This window comes from Chiloscyllium plagiosum, chromosome 15 (assembly GCF_004010195.1).
Source record: "Chiloscyllium plagiosum isolate BGI_BamShark_2017 chromosome 15, ASM401019v2, whole genome shotgun sequence".
NCBI lineage: Eukaryota > Metazoa > Chordata > Chondrichthyes > Orectolobiformes > Hemiscylliidae > Chiloscyllium > Chiloscyllium plagiosum.
Genome location: NC_057724.1, coordinates 80,514,320 through 80,527,302, shown reverse-complemented (window position 1 = coordinate 80,527,302; position 12,983 = coordinate 80,514,320). Strand labels below are relative to the sequence as shown.

General features: G+C 42.0%; 1 long non-coding RNA gene across 1 annotated transcript in view; it reads left to right on the top strand.

Annotated features, from left to right (window-relative positions):
- The first annotated feature begins 506 nt into the window (after window positions 1–506).
- Window positions 507–12,983, top strand: part of LOC122557446 — a 39,136-nt gene continuing 26,659 nt past the window's right edge. The window contains exons 1-2 of the long non-coding RNA XR_006313833.1: window positions 507–847; window positions 1,016–1,352. This is a non-coding gene — a long non-coding RNA (uncharacterized LOC122557446). The remainder of the gene's footprint in view (window positions 848–1,015; window positions 1,353–12,983) is intronic.

Genomic DNA, 12,983 nt, shown 5'->3' with positions numbered 1-12,983 from the left:
AACCATTTGGCCCATCGAGTTCAGCTGCTCCTGATCAGCCCAACTCAAATATTCATGTATCATAGAATCCCTACAGTGTGGAAGCACGCCATTTGGTCCACTAAGTCAACATGGGATCTCCAAAGCGCATCCTGCCCAGACTCAGTCCCCTACCCTATCTCTGTAACCCTACATTTCCCATGGTTAATCCACCTAGCCTGCACATCCCTGGACACGATGGGCAATTTGGCATGGCCAATCCACCATAACCTGCACATCTTTGGACGTAATGCTCCTTATTCAAACTCTCTCTCTTTGATGTCTTCAGCAGTGTAAATACCACCATCACATCCCCCTATCTCAGAGAAACCGAGAAACCCCTGCCCCACCTTACACCAGCCCACACCACCCCACACTGGGGCAGCATAAAAGCAGCTAAAGAATAGCGCTGATATTTTAAATGAGTTTGAAGCAGTCGGTGGTTAATTATGCATTATTCCAATTTGATAGAATTGTTCAATCGCCTTTGATTTGAACACATGCCCTTCACTGTAAGTGCTTCGCTCAGGAATTGTAACTAATTGAGCTATAGTTGACTAAACGTAATACTTAAGACAATTACACTGTTTTATTTGTCTTCTGTCCTCTTTATCTGCAGATATCAAACCACATCCCTCCTTTTTCTCGAGGAGGAAGAAAGGTTTTGTCAGCACCCCTGTCTGCTTTGTTCTTTCCCTTCTCTCAGAAGTCCATTTCTCTTTTATTCGACTCGCAGCCATGCATGAGGGAATCGCTCTGCTTTGTGGTGTGTCTGTTCCGCTAGTTTTAAATCAGTTGGGTTCCTTTCTTCTGTTGCTGGCAGTGTAAGGTAAAACAGAACGAGTGTTAATAGCATTCACCCTTAAAAGTAGATGGCATACGTATTAGAAACCAAAACTTTTGATGATAATTTCCCATCCATTTTCATGTTCAGCAATTCATTTAACTGTGCTGTAACTTTCCTTATTTCAATTTATTTTTCTTTTCCTCTTTACAGGCACCTTGTGCTTTTGCAACAACAGAATTTATTTCAGCTTCAGGGCCAGTGAAGGTTGTGCTCAGCTCCATTCTGATGTTGCCCAGGGCCCATTGTAATCCTTCAACGAGGAAGTGATTCGTTGCTAAAATAACAGATCATTACATTGAAGCTTGTGGGATCTTGCTGTACACAAAATGGCTGCTGTGTTTCCAACATTGAAACAATAGCCGCATCTCAATGAAAAGGATGTCTTCCCTTTTGCAGATGGTTGGTGTTAACGCCGGTCAGCAGTGATGTAGCGGGGTAAGAAGAGTCACTATCCTGACAGATCCTGCATTATCTGGGGTTAGTGGAGGTGAGTGAAGGGGAAGGGGAGGGGGGTGCTGACGGAGGGGGAAGGTGTGGACATGGTGGCAACTGACAGACACTTTTCAAAGTTCCTACTAGTTGCTCATCCTGTTAGAAATAATGGGTTAAGAGGGACCGGGAGGGAGGTGGGGACGTGGGATGTGGGAACTGGTGGGGAGATGGTGAATGAGAACACTGACGCTTAACATAAAATACAGTCAATGCTCTGTTTCTGTTCGTGTTATACTTATAGAGAATGGAACCAGACCCTTCAATCCAACCAATCCACACTGACCATGCTCCCAAACTAAACTAGTCCCACCTACCTGCATTTAACCCATATCCCTCCAAACCTTTCTCATTCATGAATTTGTCAGAAATGTCTTTTAATTGTTGTAACTGTACCTGCATCCACCACTTCCTGTGACAGTTCATTCCACACACAAACCATTGTCTGCGTGAAAATGTTGCCCCTCATGCCTTTTTTCAATCTTTCTCCTCTTACCTTAAAAATATGCCCCCTAGTTATGAAGTCTCCCATCCTCTCTCACCTCACTCAAACTCTTCTCTCTCCTGCCATCTGGCAGAAGATGGCAGGAGGGAGCACACAATGTTTCACAGCCAGGCTGTGCAATGGTTTCTTCCCCCAAGCCATCAGGCTCCTTAACACTGTATGATTGAACTCTTTACCATCTGAAATTATTTCCTATTGCTGCTAGAAAAATATCCATTATTCATGATTCTTCTATTACACTGTAACTTGTGTGTTCTGCACTTTTTATGTACTTTATACCGTGTATGCTTGTGTAGTTTTTGCTGTCCATGTAGCACCCTCAGTCCTGGAGAACCGTTGTCTCGCTTTTTACTTGTCACTTGTATATGGGAGAAATGATAAGTAAAAGCTACTCTCCTCTACCTAGGAAAAAGCTCAATAAGGTAACCCCTCAATTTCTTCCAGTCCAGAGAAAAAAACTCCCAGCCTATTCAGCTTATTTTTATATCTCCTGGTAAATCTTTTCTGAAACCTCTCCAGTTTAATAATATCCTTCCTATAACTGGGTGACCAGAATTACACACAATATTCCAGAAGAGGCCTCACCAATATCCTGCAAAGCCTCAACATGATGTCCCAGTTCTGAGCAATGAAGGCAAGCATGCTAAACACCTTCTTTCTTAACCACCTTATCGAGAAGTGACATAATTTCCAAAGAATTATGTACTTGAACACCTAGGTCTCTCTGTTCTACAACACTACCAAGGATCTACCATTAATTGTATAAGTTGTGACCTTGTTGTTTTACCAAAACGAAATACCTCACATTTATCCAAATTAAAAATGGAAAATGCAATGTACGTCTGAATGTTTACTATCATAAAATGAGATATTGATTTGTTGCAGCCACTTTTAAAATTCACTCATAGGATGTGGGCATCGCTGGCTGGTCCAACATTTATTGCCTGTCCCTAGTTGCCTCTTGAGAAGATGGTGGTGAGCTGCCTGCTTTAACTGCTACAGTCTCTGTGCTGTAGGCTGACCCACAATGCCCTTTGGGAGGGAATTTCAGGATTCTGACCCAGTGACACTGAAGAACTGTGATATATTTCCAAGTCGGGATGGTGAGTGGTTTCGAGGGGAACTTGTAGAAGGTGGTATTCCCATGTATCTGCTGCTCTTATCCTTCTAGATGGAAGTGGTCATGGGTTTGAAAGCTGTTGTCTCATGATCGTTGAAGAATTTCTGTAGTGCATCTTGCAGATAGTACACACTGCTGCTACTGAGCATCGGTGGTGGAGGGAGTGGGTGTTTGTGGATGTGGTGCCAATCAGGTGGACTGCATTGTCCTGGATGGTGTCAAGCTTCTTGAGTGTTGTTGGAGCTGCCCCCATCCAGGCAAGTGGGGAGTATTCCATCACACTCCTGACTTGTGCCTTGTAGATGGTGGACAGGCTTTGGGGAGTCAGGCAGTGAGTTATTCGCTGCAATATTCCTAGTCTCTGACCTGCTCTTGTAGCCACTGTGTTTATGTGGTGAGTCCAGTTGAGTTTCTGGTCAATGGTAACCCCCAGGATGTTGACAGTGATGGTAATAGCATTACAAACAAACATCATTTAGAAAGTTGCCACAAGGAATACTGAACTAAAATGAACATGTTTAAGATGGTTTAATCTAAACATTTATAATTAACATCGATGGTGATGACACACAGTTGATGCCATTTGTTTGAAAGAGTGTGGAGTTGAGGAGAGGGAAAGACAATCTTATCGGAAGGGGAGCCTAACAGAGAAGATGATGGAGCAGCAATGGCAGGAGTTTCTGGTGGTTATTCAGGAGGCACAGCAGAAATTCATGCCAAGGAAGAAGGAGAAAGTGAGGACTGCAGATGCTGGAGATCAGAGTCAAAAAGTGTGGTCATGGAAAAGCACAGCAGGTCAGGCAGCATCTGAGGAGCAGGAGAATCGATGCTTTGGGCATAAGCCCTTCATCAGGAAGAAGAAGCATACTAAGGGGAAGTCTAGATAACCAGGATTGAGAAAGGACATCAGGGCCAGCATAAAAACAAAAGAAAGGAACAAATATTGAGGTGAAGATTAGTGAGAAGCCAGAGGATTAGGAAGCCTTTAAAAACCAGCAGAGGATGAGTCAAAAAACAATAAGGGAGGAGAAGATGAAATATGAGAGTAAGCTTGCTAGTAATATAAAGAAAGATTGCAAGAGTTCTTTTACATATCCAAAACGTAAGAGTGGATATTGGATCACTGGAAAAAGAGGCCAGAGAGAAGTAATGGAGGATAAAGGAATGGCGGAGGAATTGAATAAGAACTTTCCTTCAGTTTTGAAAGTGGAAAAACTCAACAGCAGACCAGAACTTCAAGAGAATCAGGGACAGAGGTGAGTGTAGTGTCCATCACTCAGGAGAAGGTGCTGGGGAGGCTGAAAGGTCTGAAGGTGGATAAATCACCCAGACCAGATGGACTACATGCCAGTGTTCTGAAGGAGATAGCTGAGGAGATTTTACAGGCATTGGTGGTCTTTCAGGAAGCGCTGAGTCAGAACAGTCCCAGAGGATTGGAAAAAGGCAAAGTAATCATCTGTTTGAGAAGGGAAGGAGGCAGAAAACAAGAAACTACAGGCCAGTTAGCCTGACCTCAGTCATTGGTAAGATTTTAGTGTCAATTATTAAGGATGCTATTGCAGAAGTGCATTACTTGGAAGTGCTTGGTAAAATAGGGCTAAGTCAGCATGGCTTCATCAAAGGGAGGTCATACCTGACAAATCAGTTAGAATTCTTTGAGGAGGTAATGAACGAGTTAGACAAAGGAGAACCAGTGGTCATGATATATTTAGATTTCCTGAAGGCCTTTGACAAGGCGCAGCACAGAAGGTTGCTGAGTAAGAGCCCATGGTGTTAGGGGCAGAGTATTGGCGTAGATTAAGGATTGACTGGCAGAAGGCAAAGAGTAGGGTTTAAAGGATCTTTTTCAGGATGGCAGTCAGTGACTTGTGGAAATTCCACAGCGGTCCATGTTGGGGCCAAAACGATTCACGTTATATAAACGATCATACATTAACGTTATACATTAGCTGACTCAAAGATAGATGGAAGGAGAGGTAATGTTGAGGAAGCAAGGAGGCTGATAAAGACTTGGACAGGCTGGGAGAGTGGGCAAAGAAGTGGCAGATGGGAAAGTTTGAGGTTATGCACTTTAGGAAAAAGAATAGATGATCCTCTTAAGGTTAACATGGAGATTCAGCTGGCAGTTAGGAAGGTAAATGCAGTGTTAGTATTCATTTCATGAGGACTAACATGCATGAGCAGGGATGTACTGCTGGGGCTGTATAAGGGTCTGGTCAGACTGCATTTGGAATATTGTGAGCCGTTTTGGGTCCTGTATGTAAGGAAGGATGCACTAGTGTTGGAGGGGGTCCAGAGGAGGGTTATAAGAATGATCCCAGGGATGAAGGGTTTGTCATATGAGGAGCGGTTGAGGATTCTGGGTCTGTACTCGATGGAGTTTAGAAGGATGAGGGGGAACTGATTGAAACTTATGGAATACTGAGAGGCCTGGATAGAGTGGACATGGAGAAGATGTTTCCACTAGCAGGAGAGACTAGTACCCGAGGGCACAGTCTCAGGGTGAAGGGACAACTCTTTAGAACTGAGATGAGGAGTTTCTTCAGCCAGAGGGTGGGGAATCTGTGAAACATATTGCCTCAGAGGGCTGTGGAGGCCAAGTCATTAAGTGTCTTTAAGACAGAGATAGATAGATACTTGATTAGTAAGAGGATAAAGGGTTACGGGGAGAAGGCAAGAGAAAGGGGTTGAGGAACACATCAAACATGATCGAATGGTGGAGCAGATGTGATGGGCCAAATGGTCTAATTCTGCTGCTATATCATACAGCCTTATGAAACTCATTAAAGATTGTGAGGGGGCTTTGAGAGGGAGAGGTTAGGAGGATGTTTCCTGTTGTCGGGGACTTTAGAACCCTGGGCCACTGTTTAAATGTGAGGAGTTTTGCCTTGATGACAGATGAGGAAGGATTTCTTCTTTCTGAGGGTCATTAGTCTTTTCCAGGCTGTGGGAGATGGATTTCTCATCCACGTGGGAATCAAGGGAGGTCATGGGAAGATCAGACAGGAAATGGTCATTAAGGTCATAAGCAGATCAATCAAGTGAAGGACCAGCCTCAATTGGCCAAATGGTCTAGACCTGCTCAGGTGGTTGTTCTGGAGGATAATGCTTTGTGTGTCTAAAGCAGCAACTCACTGGCTTAATGTGCAGTGGGATAGCATGAGAGTCACTGCAGGAAAATAGCTGTGGAGTTGGAGATGAGTATGCTGTTTGAGTGCAGGCAGTACTGTCAAACACACTGTCAGTCATAATCCAAGTTAAAATTGATTGTACTTTGACATGACCAACTTCATTGAATATCCAGAAAAAAAAACAAGAATCTATTGCGAAAGATCAATTCCCATTCCATTAGAATGAAAAATCACCTTGAAGTAAATTTGTGCTTTCCTGCCCTGGGGTTGCTGTGATTCTGTATTCATGATTTATTCATGATTTACTTGTTAGCACAGAATTGTGTTTAAAATCAGAGTGCAATAGTTTAGTCATTCAGAGGCACAATCCAGCAAACATAAATCAAATCCCACTGTGGGCAGTGTGACAATTTGTTACTTGGCTCAACATTCTGATCCACCATCCAATGAGATCAGGGCTGATCTGATTATCCGCAATTTCCCTTTCCTGCCTTTTCGTCCAACCCCGATTCCCGTCCTGATTAAAACTCTGTCCATCTCAGCCTTAAAAATACTTAATGACATAACTTTGACAGCCCACTGTTGTAAAAATTTCCAAATTCACAACCCTCTTCAGCTATGTCTTAAATATATGGCCCTTTATTCTGAGATTATGCCTCAGGACCTAGACTCTCTCACAAAGGGAAGCAGTCTTTCCAATGGCTGTGCTGTCAAATCCCCCAAGATTCTTTTATGTTTCTAGAAAAGCAAGTTTGGAATGCTGAGTATAATTCTGGTCACCCCTATTTAGGAATGATGTTGTAAAACTTGAGAGGGTGCAGAAAAGATATATAAGGACATTGCCTTGGACTGGAGGGTTTGAGTTGTAGGGAAAGGCTGAATAGACTGGGGCATTTTTTCCCTGGAGCATTGGAGGCTGAGGGGTGACCTTATATGAGGAACATGGATTGTACGAATAGCCAAGATCTTTTGCCTAAGGTAGGGAAGGGCACTGGTTTAAGGTGAGAGGGGAAATATTTAAAAGGGACCTAAGGGGTAACTTTTTCATGCAGACAATGGTGCCAGTATGGAATGAGCTGCCAGAGGAAGTGGTGGAGGTTGGTACAATTACAGCATTTGAGAGGCAACTAGATGGATATATGAAAAGGAAAAGGTTTAGAGGGATATGGGTTAAATGCTGGCAAATTGCACTAGATCAGATTAGGATGTCTAATCATTGAGGATGAGTTGGACCGAAGAGTCTATTTCTATGCTGTATGACTCTATTACTGTTATTACATAGAACATCATCTATCTGAGGTTCTACCCTTAATTATCATCCTGAGACCTGTGCCTTCTTCTAGATGTTAAAGATGAGTTTGGAACTAACTACGATGGATCTGGAATTGGATGGCCAGTTGATATGGTTTATCTTGACCCATAAATGAAGAAGGTGTATTGGTTCTGAGACACCAAGAGATACATCAACAAGAATGACATGAGGAGGAAATGGTGGAGATCACTAAAGATGGAGCTTCACAAAGCCAATTTAATACCAAGTGTAATTGACAAGTTACCTCATCCCTGGGACTTCCAGATGCTCTGTAAGGGATTATATTTTGGAATTATTTGTAATATTTCAACAAATTGGAAGTGTGTGTCAACATTTATCTTTGTGGAGTTCCCCACTCATTGGTAGGCTGCCCAATGATTACTGAATCAAGAAATGATCTGTATTTGCACTCCTGCACCTTCTTGTTTGAAACTTTCTCCCCTTTTTAATGGTTTAGTTTTAATTTACTGTGTTGCCTTATTGGAGCAGTCAGACTGCAAGAGATGACAAAAGTTGCCATCAAATGACAATAATACACTATTGTTTCAGTTACTTATAATAAAGGCAACAGATCCTTGGTTATTTCATCTTCAAAGTGAAATGGGGCTAGTTTAATTCAATGTATTTGCCTATGGTTGTTGCTATAGAGATGCAAATCCTGACATCAGCTCTCATCATTGACCATAAAGTTCTCAAAAACTCTTGTCAATTCACTCCCCTCCTCGCATTAATTGTTTCCTCTTGTGTTTCACAATTAATTAATATCAAGTTGCTGTCATTTGAATAGATGTTGGTTTTGCAATTCCCCCTAACATTGGACTATAGAACAGAGAAAGAGAGAGGGAGAGAAAACGGCTGAGACAAGGTCTGTTCAAAGAGTCAGTTATTGTTGCTGTCTGAATTTCTACTCTCTGTGCTTGTCTGGCTTAATTAAAAGTAATTCAGAGTACACAGTTGGAGAGGTGCGTGGATCACCAGGAAATGATGATAGTTAAAGTCTTCCTGGAGTGCTTTGGAGCTGGCACAACAAAGTGCCCTGCGCTCCAACCACCTGAATGGGGCTGAATTAAAGCAGACAACCGCAACACCCAACACACAAGTGACAATTGTTGATTGGAAGGCTGGGATTAAGGATCTCTTCAAGGAAACTCGATTTGCTTTTGAGACCAAAAACAAGGGTAAAGAATCTCATTTTGAGTCACACAGTTTGAAATGAATAAATGAATGAATGGTGTCTGGCCTGTACATTAAAACACACCCACTCCCTCCTGTGTTTCCCCAAGGGGAACTGATGCAGGTGTCTTAAAGAAGGTAAATTCACGACAGATCAAAATTAAACCTCATGTATTTATCCTCATTCAGTTAGTGGAAATTAGGTCAATCTGTTACCTACGCAGTTCCTTCCTTTGAGCCTTTGGCTATGGTAATGGAATCATTGTGTTGGTTTGAGTACTTGTGAGTCAATTAACAAGTGTTATTAGTGATAATTTGAGAATTCATTATTAATTGGTTGTGTTGGATCTCTTCAATGTTTCAGGTTTAATGATGTCACAACAGGTTTTCCCTTTTCTTCAGGATTCAACGTATCTCATTGTTTAAAACCTGCTCTCTTTGTTTGACTGGTTTCATTCTGCACTGGTTGATTCAGCCGTTGCCTATTGAACTCTGTTCAAGGGAACAATGGCATCAGATCTGCCTTGTGTAGTTTATTGGGGGCCGCTGGACCGCACTACAGATTCGGTCAGTGATTAACAGGAGTGAAAACAAACTACACAAGGCAGAAGTAATGCTGGAGGAGGAATGAACTCATTTTATCGACAGCTTTACCAGAAAACCTCTTTAATGATCGCGCCGAACTCTTTAGTTCTTTGCTTAATCATGTTGTTCTTTTCAAGTGTTAGCTCCACTTAACACTCAAGATGATGTCTGTTTCTTTTTGCATCGTGATGACTTTCAAAGATAACTTATACGTGAAAAATATCTTCATGAATAATATGGAAGAAAGAGAATGTTGTATTATTTTACTGGTTCCATTTACCATCATTTATTAGCACCACATTCCAATTTTGCTCCAGAATATGAACAGGATGTTCTTTTGTCGTCCAAGTTGTTTCACTTCTTTTTGGATTAGTTCTCTTGACCCCCCTCCCCCTTTCTATTTTTTCCCCATTACTCTTTCATTGAGCATGAGACTCTTTCCATGTGAGATTTTCTCAAACAAAAAACACATTCCCTTTCCTTTCCAGAACCCAACTGGACAGAGAAATTCTTTTCCAAATCTATAAGCTTTTACAACCAGCCTCTGAGGTGAGATTCCCCAATTTGACACGGTTTCAGTAGGGATACCCTGAATTGATAAGCTCCAGGGTGAGGGAGCATGGGCAAACTCCCTTTGGTTATGCACCCACTCTCAGTTGGTTGCAACAAGGTTAATTTGAAAAGCATTCTCTCCGGTGGACGCCTTCCACCCAGATTAAATGGAATTATGTTTTAAAAGGAAGCAATTTAACCTTATTGTCTTTAGTCAACAAAAGAGTGAGTTTATGAGTCACTAAACTTGAGATGAAATAATAAAACACACACAGACATGGAAAAAAGTAAGAAGTGATTCCAAACAAAAATAAAAGTTAAGAAAAAAGATCTAAGCATCAGTCTGAGTGGTTTGGGAAAGGGGATATGAGGATGTTACTGCTGTTACTATGGATGTTTCTGGTAAGTCTGACATTGGGAGTTGAGCAGTGAATTTTGATACTCTTAGTTTTGCAAGTTTATTGAAATTCATTTCTCTTGCTTTCTTCTGACAGTGGCTAGCTGCTGGCGCTCAGAGTTAGAAAGATAATTTTCCCTTTCTTCAGAATAAAACCAAGAACTATGGACACTGGAGTTCTGAAACAAAAACAGCAAGTGTTAGTGAATCTCAGCAGGCCTGACAATATCTGCGGAGAAAGAAACAGTTAACATTTCAAATCCGGTGACCTTTCATTAGAACTGCTTTCATCAGACTCTGCTTTCTGTCCACAGATGCAGCCAGACCTGCTGAGTTTCTCTGGCAATTTCTGGCTTTGTTTTACTTAAGAACATAAGAACCAGGAGTAGGCCATCTGGCCCTTGAGCCTGCTCTGCCGTTCAATAAGATCATTGCTGATGATTTCGTGGCCTCAGCTCCACTTACCCAGCCTCTCACTGTAAACCTTAATTCCTTCATTTTTCAAAAAAAATCTGTCTTAGCTTTAAAAATATTTACTGAAGTAGTATCAAATACTTCACTGGGCAGGGAATTCCACAGATATATGACCCTCTGGGTGAAGAACATCCTTCTCAATTCAGTCCTAAATCTGCTCCCCCTAATTTTGAGGCTATGCCCTCTTGTCCTAGTTTCACCCACCAGTAGAAACATCCTCTCTACGTCTATTTTAACTATTCCCTTCATAATTTTACATGTTTCTAAAGATTCCCACTCATTCTTCTAAATTCTAGTGAATGTCATCCCAGTCTACTCAGCCTCTCCCCATAAGTCAACCCTCTCAACTCTGGAATTAACCCAGTGAACCTCCTCTGCACCCCCTCCAGTGCCAGTACATCCTTTCTCAAGTAAGGAGACCAAATCTGCACACAGTAGTCCAGTTGTGGCCTCACTAGCACCCTATACAACTGCAACATAACCTCCCTGCTTTTAAACTCAATCCCTTTAGCAATGAAGGACAAAATTCCATTTGCCTTTCTAATTACTTGTCGTACCTGCAGACCTGCTGTGATTCATGCATAAGGACACCCAGGTCCCTCTGCACAGCAGCATGCTGCACCTTTTTGCTATTCGAGTAATAGTCCTTCTTATTGTTATTCCTACCAGAATGGATGACTTCACACTTATTAACATTATATTCCATCTGCCAGCCCTTTGCTCACTCACTTAAACTGCTTATGTTCCTCCACAAACTTTTGCAGAACTCTGCACACTTTGCTCTGCCATTCATCTTCGTGACTACCTGACGAAGGAGCATGGTTCCAAAAGCTAGTACTTCCAAATAAACCTGTTTGACTATAACCTGATGTTGTGTGATTTTTAAATCTATCCACACCAGTCCAACACTCCAAATCTTGACTCACCTTAGTGTCATCTGCAAACTTTGACACACTACGCATGGTCCCCAACTCCAAATCATCTATGTAATTGTGAATAATTGCAGTCCCAGCACTGATTCCTGAGGCACACCACTAGTTACTGATTGCCAACCAGAATAACACTCACATTTCTCCACTATTTGCTTCCTGTTAGTTTTATCTTTCTTTATATGCAATGCAGGGTTGTTTAATGGCTGCTGTCAAACAGTAGCAGTCACTGCACATTAGTCCACAACTAGGGTATCAGGGCCACTAACAAACACAGATCACAGCGGAAGCTTGTTCTTAACATATGGTTTTTGAATATTCCTGGAAGTGTACAAGACAAACATATCTGTGGACAATGGTCTCTTGCTGAGAGGAGTTTTGTAATCAAACATTAGTTATCTCATCCTTTAAAGTCTTTCTTTTTGACATTTCCCTGACTGTATACATCTGTGAGATTCCATGGATCCACAAAAGTCTTTCCCAGACAGTTACTGAGCATACAATCACAGTCATCTTTTGGGTCTGGCAGTCCTCTTTGAAAAAAACCATGTTAAAAGTTCAGTATGTCTATAAGTTCTTTGGGGTTCTGATTTGTTGTCATGACAAAGGTTAAGGGCTATCAGAGTTAATGCACTTCTTGAAATCTCTTTATGCAGTGCTTCAAAGGACAGGAATGATATTAAACCGAAGGAGAGGGAATGTTGGAAGGAAGGAAGATGTGTTGGGCATTTTGAAAAACTTGAGGATAGACGAGTCCCCCAGGCCTGACGGGATATATCCTAGGATTATGTGGGAAGCAAGAGAGGAAATTGCAGAACCGTTGGCAATGATCTTTTCGTCTTCACTGTCAATGGGGGTGGTGCCGGGGACTGGAGAGTGGCGAATGTTGTGCCCCTGTTCAAAAAAGGGAATAGGGATAACCCCGGGAATTACAGGTCAAATAGTCTTACTTCGTGGTAGGCAAAGTAATGAAAAGGGTACTGAGGGATAGGATTTATGAGTATCTTGAAAGACACTGCTTGATTAGGGACATCCAGCGTGGATTTGTGAAGGGTAGGTCTTGCCTTACAAGTCTTATTGAATTCTTTGAGGAAGTGACCAAGCATGTGGATGAGGGTAGAGCAGTGGATGTAGTGTACGTGGATTTTAGTAAGGCATTTGATAAGGTTCCCCATGGTAGGCTTATGCGGAAAGTCAGGAGGCATGGGATAGTGGGAAGTTTGGCCAGTTGGATAGAGAACTGGCTAACCGGTCGAAGTCAGAGTGGTGGTAGATGGTAAATATTCAGCCTGGAGCCCAGTTACAAGTGGAGTTCCGCACGGATCAGTTCTGGGTCCTCTGCTGTTTGTAATTTTTAAAAAATGTTTTTTTAAAAAATTTTTATTAATGACTTAGATGAGGGAGACGAAGGGTGGGTCAGTAAATTTGCAGATGATACGAAGAGTTGTGGA